The 12,706-nt window shown below is 29.4% G+C and overlaps 2 long non-coding RNA genes across 3 annotated transcripts; one reads left to right on the top strand and one right to left on the bottom strand.

Moving 5' to 3' along the window:
* Window positions 1-523: 523 nt before the first annotated feature.
* Window positions 524-2,611, bottom strand: LOC107902645 (uncharacterized). Its single transcript, XR_005904581.1, has 2 exons — window positions 2,498-2,611; window positions 524-1,225 (listed from the first exon to the last, which is right to left on the bottom strand). It is a non-coding gene; the product is annotated as an uncharacterized lncRNA (long non-coding RNA).
* Window positions 2,612-7,772: 5,161 nt separating this feature from the next.
* Window positions 7,773-11,963, top strand: LOC107902638 (uncharacterized). Of its 2 annotated transcripts, XR_005904580.1 has the most exons (9): window positions 7,774-7,941; window positions 8,121-8,259; window positions 8,367-8,430; window positions 8,526-8,664; window positions 8,800-8,831; window positions 8,950-9,019; window positions 10,048-10,162; window positions 10,727-11,038; window positions 11,146-11,963. It is a non-coding gene; the product is annotated as an uncharacterized lncRNA (long non-coding RNA). The 2 variants fall into 2 exon arrangements; XR_001685616.2 differs by having other exon boundaries at window positions 7,773-7,941; window positions 8,526-8,831.
* Window positions 11,964-12,706: the final 743 nt, after the last annotated feature.

The following is a 12,706-nucleotide window of genomic DNA, read 5'->3' as shown; positions in this document are numbered from 1 at the left end:
ACTATGTTACTCGAGCTCGGGTTGACGGTTGGATGTTGGTTTATACGTGTCAAGATACAAGTTTCTCAAATATTTAGAGGATGATATATGCTTTTGGAAAAATAGAGGCTATATGGATCCTAATTATAATCGGAGAATCAAGAAACTTAAATATGGGAAATGATATGTTAATTATATAATCTGTTCTGTTGTTCTAATTGCAGCTACATCAACACTGCTGTGATGGATGCTCCAGCTGAGAACGATGGCAAGTGCAAGTGCGGTACTGGCTGCAGCTGCACAGACTGCACCTGTGGCCACTAAGCCAACATACAATGGTCATGCTTCAGGTCATGGCATATATAGGGATCTAAATAATGAATTTAAGGTTGAATAATTTGTCTGTTGTAGTTTGTGTGGTGACTTATATCTGTCAGTTAACCTTTGTATCCTTTACTATGATGTAATGGCTATGCTTATGGCCTTATCTGGTTAATGAAGTATCCTTACTATATATATCTCTGTCTCTACGATGAAACATATATACATGAAGCATTTTTATCACCATTAATGTCTGAACTCAAACCAGTTACAAATGAAAGTATTGTGGCTGTTCCAAGAGATTAGATAAGGCTAAACAGCCTCATAACAAAGGAAAATACATGAAAATTTAACAGTTGGGATGAATCCAACATCAATAGGGCAAGAAAATGTATCTGTCCTTTATTTCTTAGATTTTTCAAATAATATGTGTAAATGGTTTTGTAACTAAATGTTTTCACTCTATAAACTTTGTGTATCAAATCTCAAACATTGAAGCCCTCTGCACGAAGGCATATACGAGGAGCTTCTATCCATTTTGCACAAGCTTCTTCACCGTGCTGTACAATGCATTCATCTCTGAGCTTCTTTGTCTTGGGGCAAGCGCAGCAAATTTTCTTCTTTGGCTTTGATTCTGCACCGGTTGTTGGTTTTGCTGATTCCTGATTTTGCTGCAAGCCGGGCAAAGCTAACGTAGATGTATTTTGTGTAGGCAACCCACCCATTTTCTCCGGAAGTAAGTGATTCCAAGGTACTTTGAAACAGAATCAAAGTTTAATGCGCAAGGAAAATGAAGAAATTTCATCACAAAGTCGAAGAAAATCAATATTGGCCGTGATAACAGGAATGAGGAATCATATTACAACAACAAACTGCAGCTAATGTCAATTATTTTTCCTTTTTGGCCATTCAAGTACCAAAGCATCTGCAAATTTATATTGTACGCTGTCCAATTAATCAATATTGTGAAAGCAAAAGCACAACCAACATAACAATAGCCTATCTAGCATGACTATAACTGCACCAGGCTATATTACTTGGACTCGGGAATAAGTATAGTATATGGGTATATATCCAACAAGAGCATGCTCAATTTTTCTAAGTTTTTTTCACATGTTGGTGGATACCTACATCCAAATATGTATCAAACATGAGTGTCGGACATATATACCTTAACAAAAATGAAGAGTTTTAAGTAATGTATGCATTGGGTAGAAATGACAGGTTTGTGTATAAAAATACTGAAAACAGCTGGTCAAGTGAATAATATTGGTACCGGGGTATTATCACCCAAAAAAGAAAGCTTGAAATGTTCAAAATAGAAATACCATTTTATGCTTCTCCAACATTCTCTCTTACATGTCAAATAAACTTCACAAAGACTTAAAACATAAGTATCGATTTGTTATATAATGAAAGCAAAATATAAGAACCTGAAACTAAACCAATTCTCTGAAGCAGTGTATCTGATGACCACTAGGTCGATCATACAATTCGACTGAACACTAATACTAATAACATAAAAGACCAGCAAAGTAACAGTTCCAAAGCAAATCAAATTTGTGTAATTTATTCCTTGAGTAATTTAGAAGTACATAACAATGAGTAACTGAAATTAAAATGCAAGTTTTCCTCTTTGTATCTAAGCATTTCAACATTGCTATCGAGTGATGGTATATAATTTCATCTTCACCTAAAGCTAAATAACATTTTCCAGGATCCAAACTCCAAAACAAAGGCCAAAGATCTTCAGCTGCAGTCACATACCCTCATATCCATTTATTCTAAAAAATAAGTCAAGAACAAATCTATATTGCACCATTTTATTTCTTTACCTTTTAGCTTTCCACCATCCAAAAGAAAACAAATACCATGAACATGAAATAAAATTTTCTCCCCTATCAGTTTAGTCCAAATTCAAAAAAAAAAAAGCAGCCATAATTCTACAGAACAAGAAAAACCCAGATAGATAAAAACAATAATCAATCAAATTAATACTTTGAAAGGGTAAAATTTGAATCTTTGTTCTTATAATACAAGCTTTTTGCCTCGAAAACACGTTTTTTTTGCCCTTTTCGTTGGTTTCCTACGTATACTAAAACCTTCTTCTTCTAGGAATCAAGGAATAGATAGAAAAAGAAGAGGAACAATATATAAACAAAGAAATAAATATACAATTAATGAAAAGAAAACTTACGCTGAATTTTATGCAAAGGAAGATTCGGATCCGGCAACTGGTGGTCGCCGCTGGGTTTTCTAGAGGTTTATTGAAATAAATAACACTTTTTCAATGGAGTGAAATTGGACTAGCCTTTTATGGTTCAAATAGTATATAGAAAATGAAGCCCAAGAAGCAACATGGGTTCCTTCATATAAAAGATTTAGATTTCTGAATTCAATCCATTTAATTATAATTAAATAAAATTTATCTACTTTAAATTTATATATCATCAATTAAATCGATTAAATTATTAGTTCAATCGACATATATTGGTGAATTATAAGAGAAAGATAAAGCCCTAACATCAACGTAACTAGTACAACTTGAACTCAAGTCACACTTGAGGCAATGAACATCTTAACCATCAGGTCAATACACGAGATTCTAAAATATTATATATTTTAATTATCAATCCAATCATATTTTTAATAATTATTGTTTGTTATAATTTTTACTTCTTAAAAGCACATTAATTAAAGTTTGAGTTAGATAGAATGATAACAAAGGCATAATAATTTTTAAATCATATTTATTCTATTGCACGAACAAAGCTAAAAACATAATTAATTCTAATTATATCATATCTTTACTATATTATTATACAACAAACTAATATGAAGATAAATCATGAAATATTTAGTTCTTGATACATTTTTAATTATATTTTTTTTAACTAATCACCAAAAACAACACACATATATATATGTTGATTCACATTAGTCAAACACAGGAAAAAAAATATAAATTTATTAAAACATCAATTAAAATATTAACTACAAGAAGTTAAAGTTCATTTGAAAAGACATCGTAGCATATTTGGTTGTTTGACAATTAGAAAGGTTGGTATGCAAAAAAATCAAAGTAAAATTGAGAATTAAATAATGGATTAATTAGGGATAGGTAGTTTTAGAGGGTTCAAACGTCTTTTCGTGTTTTAGTAGAATTTCAAGTCCGATGGATAAGTTTGGATTTGGTCTAGTTCACAAAACGGACTTAAATTTTTATCTAAACCCAATCAAAAAATTTATTTTATAATATAAAAAATTAAAAATATAAGAACAAATGCACTAATAACATAAAACAGATGATTTTCAGCAAATTGAAAATACATTTAAAAGTTTTTATATTAAAATAGTAGCAAAATAAACAATAAAACAAAAGTTTTACAATAGCAAAATACTAAGGATTTACGTACCTGGCCAAAAAAATATTGCCCAATGCCTGATCTATTTAGAAAACAGATTTAATTTTTTAAGCTTATATTTTTATTTAAACCCTCTCACTTTTCAAATATATTTTCGAGCAGCCCAACCCTTAGAAAAGTATACTAATATTTCCATTTATGATATATGAAACAAAAGTACTCATAATAAATCTTTGGGTCCATTAAATATGGTTGTCATCCCCTTACCTAAGACACCTATTTTCTTTTATATAATTACTGGAAATTTTTTATTCATTTTATAATTTTTAATTTTTAACATTAAAAAATATCACAAAATTTACTTTTTGAATATATAAAATATTAAATCTAATTCATATACATAAGCATAAATCTTATATTATCATATATTAATTAATTATCATTTACGACTTTGATCTTGAAAATTAATGAATAAACCATCTACATTTAAATAAGGAATTAAAAATATTAAATAGTATCTCAACTCAATTTACATGCCATAATTCGATTTGAGAGAATAATATTTTATGATGTAAAAAATAAATATTTTATATTTAAAATAGTGAAATTAATTAAAAATTATTGTAAAAATATTTTCAAAAATATTATATAATAATTATTTTTATTAACTTGAAAAATATGTTTTTTAAATATTTATAAAAAAACTTTGAAACTTTGCTAAATAAGATCTAAAAATCATAAAGAACCAAACTCATAATTAGTATATAAAAAAATAAGAACCAAATTGAACTGAATTATCACGAATTTGTGTACGTCTGATTGAACTTAGCCTCAATCACCATTTCCTCTCTCACTATCATAAGTGTTATTGCTTCACTTTTTCTTCTTAAGTCTTAACCGGGATCATCCTTTTTAGGCAAAATCAAGATTGTTTGAATTGTATTAGATTATTAGATTAAATCAGAAAAAGTATTAATTTGGTAACCTGTATTAAATGATTGAATCAAATATAATATTGATTGAATTGAAATTTTAATAATTTTTTATTTTAATAATTTATATAATCAAATCAAACGAATCGATGGAATGAATTAAGTCAATCACTTTTAACACCTAATTCTGAAAAATAAATAAATTTAAACAATAGAAGTCGATTCCTATAAAATTACCCATAAAATAATGGAGTGGGGTAATAAAAGCAAAGATACAAAATAGAAAGGAAAAAAAAAGGCCATAATCATGAGAAGCTTTACCAAAGGTTGAATTGAATTGGGAACATGCAAAAGGGCCATTAACACCGCCTCAATTATTCACCATACAACTGTTTGTTTATTTGTTTTCCTAATAAAGCTCCAAGTGTTTGGTTTTCCTTTTTCTTCTCTTTTTTCACTTCTCTAACAAGTAGAAGACTTGACATAGTAAATAGTAAATTAGGGTAGAAACCACTCAACTATGATTTTTTTTACCTCATTATAATAAATTATAAAATGATCGTTCAACAATTAGTAAATGTTTTTTTTTATCATTCAACTATAAAAAATATCAAAATAATCATTCAACTATTTATTTTTGTCTTTTCTGGTCACTGATTGGTTAATGTAATAATGAAAATACCAAAAAATTCAATATAGCCGGGTGATCAAAAAATACAAAATTGAATAGTTGAGTGATTATTTTATAACTTTTCATAATTAGGTGACCAAAAAGGAAATTTACTAATAGTTGAATGACTATTTTATAATTTTTTGTAATCGGATGAAAAAAAACTATTGTTGGATGACTATTAATGTAGTTTTCATATAGTAAATACAATATAAAATATTAAGAATATGTTTCACATTTAAAAAAAAATTGATCATGTGTTAGTTTAGTTGATACCATTATTATTATAATAATAAAAAACGTGAGTTCGAATAATTTTAAATGCACTTTTCCTTCATTTTATAGGTTTGAAGAGTTAAGGGTAGAAATAAGTATTGTATAAAAAATTTAAAAAAATCGTCGACATTCAAAAGATTATTTGATTATATATTTATTTTAAAAAGTTAAATAATTTATCAAAATTGAATTAGTACAAGACTTTAAACATGACTATTTATATTATTATTTAAATGTGTAGCTGAGTTGGTGTTACGAATCAACTTGATATAACTCAGTCAATGAAATTACCAAAATAATATTACATACTTTAAATAAGTTATATTATTACAATGATACTCTTGATTTTATTTTATTTTATGTTTTGAATAAAACCAATAAAAATTCAATAATGAGATTTAAAATCGTGTCACTAGCATTTACAAAACTTTATATTTACCACTGCAACTAAAATTTTATTTTAATTATTTTGTAAATTTTAATGCTATTACATAAACTTTTTAAGTGAGCTACCCACTCTTTCCATGATTTAATTGTTAAATAAGTATTTTATAAATATGTTTTTAATGTTGATTTTTTCTTTTGCCAACATGATAACATTTTGACAATACGTTAAATAATGCGACTTAACATGATGACATTTCAACATGTTATAGGAAAATAACAACACGAGCTACAAAGCAAATTAAGTGCATTTAAGATTCATAATCACATGTCGATTGAGTATTAGTTTGATTGGCATTAACATTGTTTCTAATGTAAGAGAATATGGGTTCTAATGCGTTGAAGCGCATTATCCTCCTATTTAAGGGTGAGGGAGGGGCAATAGATAGTTTTAGGCTTTGTTAATAAAAGAGCAGGTACTTTCGAGAGAATCGTGGCTAGGGAATTATACTAGTGACCTACCTAATTTTATTGTAGAAATTTTCGAGATCAATGATTGGACCATGCAAACTAAAAATACTTTTTCTTGGATAAAAGAGGAGATTACTCGATCCATTTCTGTATCATGTTATTATTATTAGTTTCAAATTATATATTTCATTTTTTCTTGAATTTTATTTGCAAACATGCACCTATATATTACATACATGAATTCCACACGCATATGCATATGCATATGAAAGAATTTTTAGTAATAGTTTATATGAAAATATTAAATGATAATGAGGTGTTTTTATTGGTGCTTTAAAAGATAAACTACACAATTGGTCAACCAACTTCAATAAATTTTCATTTTGATCACTTATTTTATCTTTTTAATTCTTTTTAAAATTAATTTTAGTTTTTTTAGTAAAAAGAAAAACTTTGGTGTACAGAGGAAAACTTAGGTTTATACATAGAAAAATCATTTATCTTTTTAATTTTATTTATTTATTTATTTATTTTCTTTTGTAAAATTAGTTTTAATTTTTTCCCAATAAAATGGGAAATTTTAGAATTTTACAATAAATTAATTGGGTTTTATAGGAAAAACTTATGTCTTTACAAGAAAATTTATTTTTATCATTTTAATATTAGTTAATTTCTTTCATTTTCTATTATTAATTTTAGTTTTTTTTTCTCATAAAACGAAAAAATTTAGATTTTACAAGGAATTGCTTAGGTTTTTTTTATAAGGAAACTTAAATTTTTACTGGAAAAATATTTTATCTTTTTTATTCCCATTTCTCTCTTATTTAAATTTAGTTTTCTTTTTCAATAATAAGGGAAAATTTTGGGGTTTTCAATGAATTACATGAGTTTTTACAGAGAAAAACTTTGAGCTTTTACAATGGGCTGAGTTATAAGGAAAACTTAGATTTCATATTCGTAGTTAAATAACACCATCCCTTATGAAAACCTAGATTTTTTTTATGAAAATATAAAATTAATTTTAAAATTAAATATGTGATCAAAATGAAAATTTATTAAAATTAAGTGACTTAAACGAGTGTATAATAACATTTGATTAAGGAGTGACTAAAATAAGAATAGTTTTTAGGGTAAACTATAAAAATAGTCGTCCAACTATGCCTTTAGTTTTAAGCTGCCTTTGGATGAGCTTTTTTCACCAGTGAAGTACAGTTGGGGTACTCAACCTCACTAGTCTGCTCCTTGGTTCACCAGTCCAGTGCAGTGAAAAAGAAATTCAATCTCACTGCAACAGTGAAACGAGACTGAAGCAAAGAGCAGCAGTTAAAGGCAACTGGGAAAATACCCATACTTTTATTTATATCATTTTACCATTTTATCCTTAAAATTTTGGCATAAGTTCTTCCCCAATCTTATTTGTTTTCAGATTTGGGAAGAAAACAACCAAATTCATTGACAGATAACTGCGAAAGCTATTCAACTCCTCCGACAATCGACAAGCCTATGAAGCGCAAAGTCTTTCAGTTTCTTCTTGAAGCTCTCTGTAAGTAATTTCTTTTCATTCCCATATTCTCTGTTTCTTCTCGAGACCATACATTACCATGCATTTTTGTAGTTATTAGATGATATTCAATTATGTTTTTCTAATTAGTGGCAATATTAGATATTTTCCTGGTTAGTCACAGGATTGATGCTAACCCTTCATTACTATTATGTGTGCAGTGAAGCAGATGAAATTTAAAAAATTTGCAGTGTAGTAGGCACTCCAACTGAAGATTCATGGCCAGATTAGTCTCTCTGTTCGTTGGATCCTTGCAGAAGGCCAACTGCTGCTGAGGCCCTTCAATATCCTTTCTTTCAGGTAGTTTTTTTTTGTGTTAATAATGTTTCTATTTGTTCGTTTATGAGGTCAAATGACATTTATGTTGTAGCAAGTGCTTTACCATTAGGCTTCCTTATGATGTGCAGAGTTGCATTTATGTTCCACCCTCTGTACGTCCTAGAGCACCTGTTTCTAGAACTCTTCCACCTGGTTTGTTCTAATATACAGCCATTTTTGTCCTTTATTCTGGAGGGGTTTTGTTATTTGGTTATTATATGGCTAATCTCTAATTTGCATGCTTGTAGTTGAGGTGAGACAAAAATTGGAGCAGTAATCAGCTAGGAGGTTTTCTGGGGTTCTACCGAATGCAGGGCTCACTGGCAATCTTTCTCTGAAGTCAAATGCATCTATGGGCACAATCATATGTGATAGATTGTAGAATATGTACTAATGTTTAAATAGTTTACTAATGATATTTGCTATGGAGAGCTTGATCTAGTTTTTACCCTTGTTTATTGTGCTGTTTACTTCCTAGATGATCATACATAGTGGATTTCTAATTATCATTAATTATTGCAGGTGTGCAACGCAAGCTGGAGATGGATAATCAGGTAATTTTATCTATCATGGAATGTTTCTTAGTGGTTCTGCTTCTCTAGTAGTATTTTCTGTACAGTGTGTCTAAAACTGATCTTGTTTTATTTTCCTTCTCTTAAACGTATGAATAAGAGTGATCATAAATCCTTGAAGAACATTGTGAAACAACCAAGGTATCAACTACCTGGAAGAAAGAGTCCAAGTAAGTCTTTGCTATATGAAGTTTGATTTAAAAAAAAAATCTAGATTCAACCATGCCATGACTATTTGTATTTGAATATTACCAGTCTATGGAGAATATGAAATATGGAACCTACGTATATACTTGTGTATATATTAATGCTTTTTTATAGGTTTCAGCTCAATAATGTCTTTTGATCTGAGTTTGATCTGAGTTCGGAAAACTCTTTACTGCTTTTTTATAAGTTTCAGCTCAATAATGTCTTTTGATCTGAGTTTGATCTGAGTTTGGAAAACTCTTTAGTGTTTTTTTATAGGTTTCAGCTTAATAATTTCTTTTGATCTGAGTTCTGTGATAGACATTACTAATTCATGATCCTATCTTGCTTTAATTTAGCATAATTTACTTTATTTCTGATTTCTTTTAAATTATTTGAGCAAATTTTCATTTCATTTTTGTTTTGAAGTAAGCTATTCCCTGTATAAACAAATTTGACTGAACTAGAAAATTTTGGTATATCTCCACTGAGATTATTATTGAGCATGCTAGGTTGTTTGCATTCCTATTGTTTTCATACCTTTAGGTATATCACTACCTTGTAGGTATATCATTAATATCATGCTCGGAATAATTCCACGGCACTTAGCCTGCTAGATTTAACCCGAATTCATTTCAACGGCAACTAGCCTGCTAGGCTCTTAGCCTGAATATCACACATAGTAATTTCATTCACTTTATAGCATTGACTAATATCCAATTTCATAATGCATTCGGTCATTACATGATACAATATATTTAAGTTACCATTCACTTATATTAATTCATAGCACATTCGGCTATCACACTTAGCCATTACTAGATTCATACTCATATCATTTACCCTTGCTTCTCCGAAATACAATTATCATTTATCATTCTCTATGAACTCTTAACATATAATTCATTGCCATCCACAATTCAATTAAACATGTTAGCCTTTTCAGTTTATAACGTAAATAAATTTAAATATGATTGGTAATCTTAATGCTTGAGTTACTTTTCTGTTGTAGGTACATCATTTTGAGCTGCCCTGAGCTTCCTTTTACTTTTGCTTATCCTACTCCTGAGTTTCCAACTCCAAATTTTGAGTATCATACTGCCTTCGACGGTGTTGTGTTTGGAACTGTAAGTAATTGATCACCTACATGGCATTGATATAATTCTTAGCTACTCTGTTATAGCCAGAATTATTGTAAGAATGCATCTTTGGTGAATTACTGCCTCTAAAGTTAATTAGTAATATTGAATGCATACAGTTGAAGACCATAGGCATGAAAAAACATGAATAACAGGATGTATGCTAACTTTTGGATAACAGGAACACTATTTATAGTTGGAAGTATGGCTTGTTCTTTGCTCTATTGAGTAAAATTTTCTTGTCGGTAATATGGCTTTTGTGCTTTCTTCTTATTTTATTTTCATATCTACATGACACATGACACATGAATTGTATCTCATTTTGGAAGATTCTTTATGCTTACACTTGTTTGATGGAGTTATATGTATCTGCACAAGTTATTTGTTATTTAATGCCCTGTTTTATTTACTGATTTATGCTGTCCAAAGTAGGACATATTGATTTCATTTTTGCTGCCTAGTGCCCTATTGTATTACTGATTTATGCTTACATACTGATTCATGCTTACACTTGTGTTATTTAATGCCCTATTGATTTCAAAATAATAATAGATGGTAAAGACACGAAAATTTGTGGAGGGAGATAGTACCTTAGCAACAAAAGCTGTTTGGGATGACAAGCTGACATTGATATTTTGTGAACTTTGCGTGAATGAAGTCAATGCTGGTAATAGACCGACAACTAAAACACAAACAAAAACACAAAAAAATTATGGAAAACCTCAATTGAAAAATAAGTGGGATACATTAAAAAAGGAATGGAGGTTATGAAGGGAGTTGCTTAAGGACTCTACAGGTATTGGATGGTGTCCATCTAAAAGGACGGTCGATGCTACCGAAGAATGGTGGGCTGAAAAAATACAGGTTAGTGTTAACATTGTCATTATTTTAATGCATAAAGTTTATTGGAATTAATCATTTACAAATATAGAAATCTGAGTATAACGTTTAACATTTAACATTTTATGTAGGAAAATCCTGATTTTAAAGGATTTAAGAAGAAAGGAATTGAACCACGATTGAATGATTTAATGTGGCAAATGTTTGGTGGCATTGTAGCCACTAGAGAGAATGCATGGGCACCTTCGTCTGGTGTTCTTCCAAGTGGGGTTCCTATGGGAGATAATACACCTAATGAGGGATTTGGTGATTCAGATGAAAATAGCAATAAGAATGAAGATATCCCTCCTAATGAGGTACCATCAAACCCTTCTCATGAAACTCCTAATCGAAGAAAGGAAACACTTGGGGTTGTATACGGCAAAGGAAAAAAATCAAGTTCAAGTAGAAAATCATCAAGAATTTCATTAGCTAATCATATTGAGAAATTGTGTGAGAGTATGGCTAGTCCAAGGAAGTCAGTGAATGAAATTATTTTTCCTCACTCTGAATATTCTATTTCAAATGCAATGGACGCTTTGCGTGATTTGGAAGATGAAATTCCAAAAAAAGATGAACTGTACTGTTTTGCCATCAAAATGTTCCAAATACCGGTAAAATGAGAAGTGTTTTTGAACTTAGATCCAGATGTTAGAGTTTGGTGGCTTCGACGTGAGTATGCTGAACAAAATCCAATTGCATCATTTTCATCCTTGGTAGCAACATCCTCATTCCCCTTCCAACCATACCATCCACCACCTCCACCATAAGCTCCTTAGAATTATTATTGTAATATAACTATACTAGTTTTTTATATGTAAAACTAATGTATGATCTACTTTTTCATTTGCAAAACTAATGTATGATCTACTTTTTTATATGTGAACCTAATGTATTATCTACTTTTTTATATGCAAAACTAATGTATGATCTACTTTTTTATACGTAAACCTAATGTATCATATTTTTTATAATATCCTGAATTAGGGCCTAATCGGAATAGTGGTTTTGTGACCACAAATCCGAGATAGAAATAATTATTTTATAATTATTTTGAGGTTTATGATATGAATGCATGACTGTGTGAGAATTTCGTGAAGAAATTCTATACGTAAAGTGCTTAATTTGAAATTAGGGACTAAATGGAATAAGTTGCAAAACTTACATTCTAGAAGTTTTTAGTATGAAATTGATTTGGAATATTAATTACGAGGCTTTAAATAACAAATTTACCAATTTCTAAAATTTTGGACAAAAATGGGCTTGTACATGAAAGATTATAAAGAAAGGCATTAAGGGCATTTTTGTCAAATGGTAAATATAGCCATTAAAAAAGAAAAATAACACAAAAAAATCTGCTCATCTTCTCCATACAAGCTGCTGAAATTCTCCTAACACCATAGCTAGGGTTTTCAACATTTTAAGTCTTGATTGTAAGTGATTTCCATGCCCATTTTTAATGTTCTTTTCGATTTTAAAATCTAGAAAGCATGTTCTATCATTTTTTAGTAATATTTTGAGCTAGAATGCATGTATGAAAATTTACCCATGTGTGACATGATTATATTTTGATGAATAATGAAGGAATATGATGTGTTAGTGTGTGTTTAACAACTTGTACCTATTGATTTTATGTGAAAACTCCTAAAAAGG

The sequence above is a fragment of the Gossypium hirsutum genome, chromosome A11 (assembly GCF_007990345.1).
Source record: "Gossypium hirsutum isolate 1008001.06 chromosome A11, Gossypium_hirsutum_v2.1, whole genome shotgun sequence".
NCBI lineage: Eukaryota > Viridiplantae > Streptophyta > Magnoliopsida > Malvales > Malvaceae > Gossypium > Gossypium hirsutum.
This window is presented reverse-complemented; position numbering and strand designations above follow the sequence as displayed.